The 8,035-nt window shown below is 34.2% G+C and overlaps 2 long non-coding RNA genes across 3 annotated transcripts; one reads left to right on the top strand and one right to left on the bottom strand.

Annotated features, from left to right (window-relative positions):
* Positions 1-523: 523 nt before the first annotated feature.
* Positions 524-1,694, top strand: LOC127149083 (uncharacterized). Its single transcript, XR_007820375.1, has 2 exons — positions 524-632; positions 1,541-1,694. It is a non-coding gene; the product is annotated as an uncharacterized LOC127149083 (long non-coding RNA).
* Positions 1,695-3,419: 1,725 nt separating this feature from the next.
* LOC103489599 (uncharacterized) lies at positions 3,420-5,864 on the bottom strand. Of its 2 annotated transcripts, none has more exons than XR_007820368.1 (2): positions 5,412-5,864; positions 3,420-3,721 (listed from the first exon to the last, which is right to left on the bottom strand). It is a non-coding gene; the product is annotated as an uncharacterized LOC103489599 (long non-coding RNA). The 2 variants fall into 2 exon arrangements; XR_537624.3 differs by lacking the exon at positions 3,420-3,721 and adding an exon at positions 3,729-4,831.
* Positions 5,865-8,035: the final 2,171 nt, after the last annotated feature.

Raw genomic sequence — 8,035 nt, 5'->3', positions numbered from 1 at the left:
ACACAAATCCGGGTGAGCCGAGCTGAGTAAGCCGAGCCGAGTGAGCCGAGTGAGCCGAGCCACGATCCGAGCCGCGAGCCGAGTGAGCCGAGCCGCGAGCCGAGTGAGCCGAGCCGCGAGCCGAGCCGCGAGCCGAGTTGAGCCGAGCCACAAGCCGAGCTGTGAGCCAAGGCTAAGCCGAGCCGAGCCGAGGCCAAGCCGAGCCGAGCCGAAGCCAAGCCGAGCCGAGCCGAGGTGGAGCCGAGCCGAGCCGAGCCGAATGCCTTCAAGCCGAGCCGAGCTCCTTATTTCACCAAGCCACCTAAGCCTTCCTTCCTCCGCTCCGGGTCACGGTGAGTCTTCGGTAAGGATTGTTTTCGATGAATTCCCTAATGTTGCTACATCCAATTAGAGTTTGAATATTGGAATAAGATATGGCCCTACTTTTCTCCCTTGAAGGTAGTACAGAGTTGACGCTTGAGTTCTCGGGTCTCGCGGTAGGCTTGTTTGGAGGTAGTTTTCCTTTCCTTGGGTAAGTCAACGGATGACCTTTTAAAACGACTTCTACTAAAGTCATCAACTAAAACCTTCGTGTTTCGTTTAGGTGGATCTGTTGAGCGTGGATTCGATCGAGGGGCATAACCGAGTATCAGGTAAGGGTTTTCCTACTACTGGACCTCAGATCGAGGCTGAAAACGTAGTAATCCACAGGGGATTACACGTTAGTGACTGTACTGAATAACTGTATGCGTGTTGACTGTTAAGCACTGTTATTATATTTTGTCTGATGTAAAGATACTGTGACTGCTAATGGTAGATTGAGATTTATGTTGATGGACCTTGAAGTTACGGTTCAGTATGTAGTAAAGCATTGGTCTAGTTGTTGATCATGGAGTTTGGACGGGGAAGGACAGTGAGTCCGGTTTTGGTTGGTTAGTTGATTGGGTCTAGGGTTTTCCCTAATGGTGTGCGAATTGGTGATGCGTATAGCAACTGAGGGCGTAGTTGTTTAAACCTATACTATCTGACTGACAAAGCCTATGGCGGAACTGTAATATAAATGTCGTTGGGGTATGACTGATGTAGACGGTTTAGTATGGACTGAGGGGTAACGGTTAGCTTCATCTATGGGGTAGTGTGCCTTACGGATAGGTGCATCCTTTGGGAACACCAGACTGATATGTGCATCCTTCGGGAGCACTAGACTGATATGTGCATCCTTAGGGAGCACTAGACTGATGTGTGCATCCTTCGGGAGCACTAGACTGATGTGTGCATCCTTCGAGAGCACTAGACTGATACGTGCATCCTTCGGGAGCACTAGACTGATGTGTGCATCCTTCGGGAGCACTAGACTGATACGTGCATCCTTCGGGAGCACTAGACTGATACGTGCATCCTTCGGGAGCACTAGACTGATATGTGCGTTCTACGGAACCACTAGACTGTTATGTAGGGCACCCCCGAATAGGAAGTAAACTGTTGTCCCCTAACGGGCCCAGTAGTGGGTCCCTTACTGGGTATGTTTATACTCACCCTTTTCTCTTCTTTAACTTTTCAGGTAAGGGCACAGCGAGGGGCAGACCGACGAGAGGCAGGAAGGACGCGTGAAGGCCATATGGACGCGTCTGGTTTTCTTATCGCTTCCGCTATGTATTTTGTCAGAATATTTTGACTTGTGATTTTGAACTGGTGACTTGAGTTTTTATTTGTGACTTTTTGATTGATTTAAAATAGGGCCCGAAACTGTCTTTTTGTAAGGTTTCTAATGCTTTAATGAATCGTAACTGGTCCGTTTTAAATTTTATGTTGAATGGTCGAGTTTTGGTATTTGGTAGTGACCTCAGCTTAGTCCGGAAAGTTGGGTCGTTACTAGCTTGAGGATCAACTTCAAAATTACATTATTGATATGCGTTCAGAGTTTGTTGAACTAAAAAGCGTTGGTGATCTTGCAGTGAAAATAGTCGTTACGAGAAGAGATAAGGTCTACCCATTAGTTTATCGGTTGCTCATATTGGCGTTGATTTTACTGGTTGCAATAGCTATTGTAGAGAGAACATTTTCTACTACGAATATTGTGAAGACTTGACTACGCAAGCGAATGGGAGATCAATGGATGAATGATTGTCTTATAGCCTATATTGAGAAAGATTTATTAGATAAGTTAGATAATAAACTTATTATTGATCGATTTCAAAACATGAAAACTCGTAGAGGACAATTATAATACAAATTAAATTAATTAATCTTTGAAGCTATTAATATATTATTTTTTACATTTTTAAGTGTGTTTATTATATAATGTCCCCTATGGAAAATTTCTAGATACGCTACTGGGCTCGACTATATGGATTCAAACTATTTTTAGCATTTAGGTTAAATTAAGTCTATTTTTGGACTCAATTGGTATTTAGGTCAAATAATATATAGAATTGACCAAATTAATTTTATTATTTAATCGGATATTGATGATGAAAAGGGTTTGACATGATAGGGATTAAGGGGATCCATGTCCTCAATTCCATGTTTAATTGATAGAAAATAGGAAGATTTGTAAATTTGGTATTAATTTGAAAAGGAGTGATGGTGGTTCAAAATTTGAATAAACATTTTTGTGGTTGTATGGAGCAATTTTTATTGGTGGCACGTTCTTCTATTATGTCTTCACTGCGGGCGGCAGGCTTTATGATTTGAGATGCGGGAAAAGGAGTTGGAGTATGTGTAGGGGCTTTTTGGTCATTTTACATGGAAGTAGTTTTCTAACAAGGAGGATACATATAAACAAAACACAAATACACATACTTTTCTTTTTCTTTAATATATATATATATTATTATATTTTTAAAAATATTATTCCTTTTCTCCTTTCATTGAAAAATAATATCTTATCAATAATGTGGGTTGGTACGTCTAAAGTCTTATATGTATTATTGCATATGAAGGCAACCAAAATGAACTTACATAATTTATTTTATTTACAAAAACATTGATATTATTACATATGATTCAATAAAAACGTGATGTTATATATCAACTTCACTTTACTCAAATTAAATTTCCTCATTCTTAACTTACCATCACTTCAAATCATCACTAATACATGCTAATTTTTGTGTACTTAAAAGCTACTGTGTCTATTTTTATTTTTATAGACCAAAATAAACTAAATTAATTAAAAGTATAAGATCAAAATAAAACATTTTAAAACTACATAAACTAAAATGAATCAAATTAAATAATATTTTAACTTTCATTTTAAGTTCAAGAATAAAATAAACAATAGGATTTGTGTAATGACCCAATCTTTATACTACGCTAAGGTCGTTACCTTAAGGAATAAATGACAATTTTGACAATTTTTTTGAAAAAAGAAAAACTGATTTTTCATTAAAAGAAATACCATGAAAACATGTTGCAGCTGAGTTTATAAATTTTAAAGATAATAAAAATAAATAAATAAAAATGTTTAAGATCTAAACACGAAAAGCGAACAATGAAAAGCGAAAGCAAAACTGAGACCCTATATGGCATGTCATTGCCCCTTTCTATCGCTCGCCGGCTTTCCAGATCTTTACCTGTGCCTGAAATATTGATTAAACATAGAGAAATATGAGTATGTAAAATATACTCACTAAGGGATCCACTACTAGTCCCGCTAGGTTTCTGTTAACTTCCCATTATAATTCCGTGAAGAGATACCCAAAACTATTGTATGTCTGATGGAACACACATTAATTTGATCCTAATCATAAAAGAAAATTCCAGTATCTTCATTAATAAAATTAACAATTGGCTATCATCAAAAAATTCTCCTAAATTATCTTACCCAAAATCGAGGTTGAAACCAATTTAAGGTTGGAAAAAATTTCAAAGATATATCCCGGTTGAAAATGAAAGATATTACATTGTTATATAACGGGAATACAATTTATAAATAAATATTCATTTAAAATAGGTCAAAGAATATTAACAGATTTTTCTCTACTATATAGGAAGAATAATCTATAATAGAATTAATTAATATTTTTAAAGGATTATCTATCTAATAAATTCAAATAAATATTAAGGATATGAAAAAAGAGAAGAGCCAGAGAATAACAAGGGGTGAGCGAAATGTTAAGAGAAGAGTGAAGGAATTCAAATACGCTACTGTATTTTCCGAAGTGTTGGATATAACTAAGTCAACAACACATAAATCATTTTAAGGAAATTTTGATAAAACCAACATAAGCCATGAGATATCATTATCTTCAACAATTTAAGTGAAATTAATATTCAGATCGAATATAGAATTAGTGCAATATACTAAGATAAAACATAACTAATCCACAATCAAATCCAAAGCTGAGAAGCCTAAATAGCTGCCAAATTTCAAAATTAAACAATAAAGAAGTGACAACGACGAAATTGCAATGGATGCCCAGGCAAGTATCAAAAGCAGTATAAAACAAAATGAACAAGTTAAATTTTTGAAGGAATGTTCTTGAGTAGAATTCAATAATAATATCAATAATAATTCAGACAACAATCTAAATGGGATTCAATAGTTGACGAAATTATTAAATGATCTTTGCTATTTATATCAATTACGAAAAATAGTATATATCCATACACATAAACTCAATTGCATTTATAAAATTGGTTCTACCCTTTCTTGGTGATTAATGGCAAATTGTGAAACTGTTAAGATACACATGGACTAAAAATAATCAAACAACAAAGTTAAAAGATTGATGTATATCATAAGTGCAGTTGCATGACGTAAAACAGTTGGAATCACGGTTATCGGCTATAACTTTTGGGAAGCCATCAGTTGAACACATGCATGTCCACAATTCAGTTCCCTCAGCATCTAAATTAAGTTGATAATGTAATTAATATATCACACAAATCAATAGCCGAATTAATCCCATCAATTATCAGAAATTCAAGATGATCCAAACAATAAAATAGTCTTGTCCGATGCAATCATAAAAGTGCTCTACACCTAACTAAAACATATCTTTATCAAAATTTACATTGTAGAAGGGATGTGAAAACTATTTAGCTCAACAATCATATAATTCTCAATCCAAAACTCCACTTACTTGAAGCAATACCAACTTTTAGAAAGCCTAAATGATAAATCTCAACCTTAATCAACACCATGGGATTTTCAAAAGTAATATACTTATCCAAAATCCACCATAAACCTTAATTAATCACTCCAAATTAATTCAGAACTAAGCCCAAAAAACTTTCCCGGTTCAAAAACTGCTCTAAGACATCTTAATCAAGTGCGAATTAGTCCAAAATGTGTTCAACCTTGCTGAATCTAAGTCAGACAGTTAGTAATATACCCAAACAGAACAACAAACGAATTCCAATAGCTCATATGAATATTCAAATACTTAAATCCAATTCGAAAAAGAAAGTATAGCAATAATCCTTACCGACTCTTACCGAAAAGGCTCGAAACCTTGCTGATTGGTGACCGAAAAGTTGCTGCAAGATAACGACGGTTGAAAACGTGACGCGGGTCGTCGGCGCGGGTCTTCGCGCGGCAGGCGTGTTCGAGCAGTGGGCGTGTTCGGGCGGCGGACGTGTTCGGGCGGCGGGCATGTTTGGGCGGGTGGGTGTTCAGGCGGCGTGGTCTTTGGCGGCGGGGGTCTTCACACGGCGGGGGTTTTCGGGCGGCGTGGTCTTCGACGGTCGTCAGTTGGGTTTTGGACTTCGTAGCGATCGGCTGGGACGTCGGCTGGGTTTTCGACGTGGGTTTTGGACTTCGCGGCGGTCGTCAACGTCTTGGGCGATCACGGCTGGGTAAGGTAAGGTAAAGGAAAGAGATGTGGAGATAGAGATGGAGATAGAGAGATTGAAGGGTTTGGAGAGAGAAAATGAGGGAAAATGAAAGGTTTTTTTGAGGAAATTTTTAAATAATTTTTTTATTATTTTAATAAATTTCTTTTTACTAAATTTATTTTAATACATTTCTTTTTACTAAATTTATTTTAATACATTTCTTCTACTAAATTAATTTTTAATAAGTTTCTTTTGGAAAATTTATTTTAATAAGATTATTTTAATAACATTGTAATAACTTTATTTTAGTAATTTTATTTTAATAAATTTATTTTAATAAGTTTATTTAATGGAATGATAGAAATAAAAAATATTTTTATATTTTATATTTTTATATTTTTATATTTGACATTTTTAAAATATTAATTTTCAAAGTTTCAAATAAAATTTTTAACTATACTTGACGTTATTTCCATGTCAAGTAAATGTCAACTATACTTGACGCGGAATCAACGTCAGGTAAAAGCTGCACTATACTTGACGCGACAAAACCGTCAAGTGCAATCTCAACTATACTTGACGTGACACAAAACGTCAAGTAAAAATAATTCGAAAATTTTGGTGAAAATTTTGTCTTCTTTAAACTATACTTGACGTTGTTTTCGTGTCAAGTAACGTTTCGCAATACTTGACACGAATACAACGTCAAGTAAAATGTCTTTTATACATGATGCGAAAAAACGTCGAGTAAAGGTTAGCGTAAAATTATCCGAAAAACGCCGTGAAATCTCCGCTTTTTTGTGACTATACTTGACGTTTTTTTCTTTAAAATTGTCAATACTTGACGTTTTTTTAACAAAAGCGTCAAGTATGTAAAAGTGCCTGGTGTCAAGTAAAGTAGATTTTGTAGTAGTGAGCCAGTAAACCGTCGAGCAAGATACAACAAGATTGGAAGAGAGAAAAAGCTTACCTAGAATACAATCAACAAATTGTTGGAATGAATAATCGGATGAGATGTAAACCTAGCAATATTGTAACCGTAACTTTCATTACGTCTACCATGAAAATAAAATAACCTTATTTGTTGTAGAGCCGTAACAAACTAGACAATTTTGAAAAAGTAGACAAAATCTTTGATTATAAAAATGAAAAAAATAAAACTTTGCTAAATAGAAATATGCTAAATGAAAAAAAAAAATTCTTTCATATTTTAGATAAATAAAATTCAATCTAATAAAATAAGTTTAAATCAGTAAAATAACAATCAAATATTGAATAATGAAATATTTGGATAATTTTTTGAAAACAATTAAATAAAACTTTGTTGAAGATAAAATAATTAGTTTAATATAAATTTAAAATAATAAAAGAAAAGATATATGAGAAATTTTATTAAATATATATTTTTGAAATCTCAGTAAAAATAATTATTATAGATTAGTTAAATATATAATAATGAAATTTTAGAAAATAAGTATATAAAACGATGAAAGATTAATTTAGGATAGAGATTGGTTCAATATTGTAGGACAAATAAGTGTGTGGTTGAGATCTTAATACAATCCCTGAATTTGTAAAATATATTATTATGTTTCGTAATTCACCATGAAAAAACGATGGATTTAGAAACCCACCATTTTACTCCCTTCAATAACTCTCCTCTATGCATTTCTCTCTCCCCCTACCTTCACCCTTCACATTTCTTCTTCCACCTTCTCTCTCCTTAATTTGTTTGGTTCCTCCCATTTTCTTTGCTTTGCATGATCTTTTTCCATGATAATACTTTTTTGGAGTTATTGAGATCTACTACTGTTTTTGAATTTTATTATTATTATTATTAGATCTATTTGGTATAAGTGTGTTGCACATGTTTAATAAGAAATGATAGTTCTTTTTTTCTTTTATTTCCTCACTGCATCGTAAGAATGAAATCAAGTTGAATGTTAAATGTAAAACTTCAAGCTTGGAGGAAAGGTTTTTGTATGCTATTTTATTGGGTTAGTTAAGTAAACTATTCTCATTTAAGGCACGCCAAACAACTTCTAAAACATAAATGTATAAATTATTGTTTTTCAAAAGAGAGATGTCTGTCATGTGAAGATTCCCTTATCAAATTTTGTTATTTGATTCCATTTTCCCATTATTTAGTACAATTCTTCTATTGAATAATATACATAGGTGGCAGTGGCAGTACTGGCACATTCACAAACCAAACGCCAAACAGTTCATACATTTCGTTGTTTTTATAATGTGTAGACTATTTCAAATTTTAAAT

This window comes from Cucumis melo, chromosome 1 (genome assembly GCF_025177605.1).
Source record: "Cucumis melo cultivar AY chromosome 1, USDA_Cmelo_AY_1.0, whole genome shotgun sequence".
NCBI lineage: Eukaryota > Viridiplantae > Streptophyta > Magnoliopsida > Cucurbitales > Cucurbitaceae > Cucumis > Cucumis melo.
The sequence above is the reverse complement of the archived record's forward strand: the minus strand, read 5'-3'. Positions and strand labels throughout refer to the sequence as shown.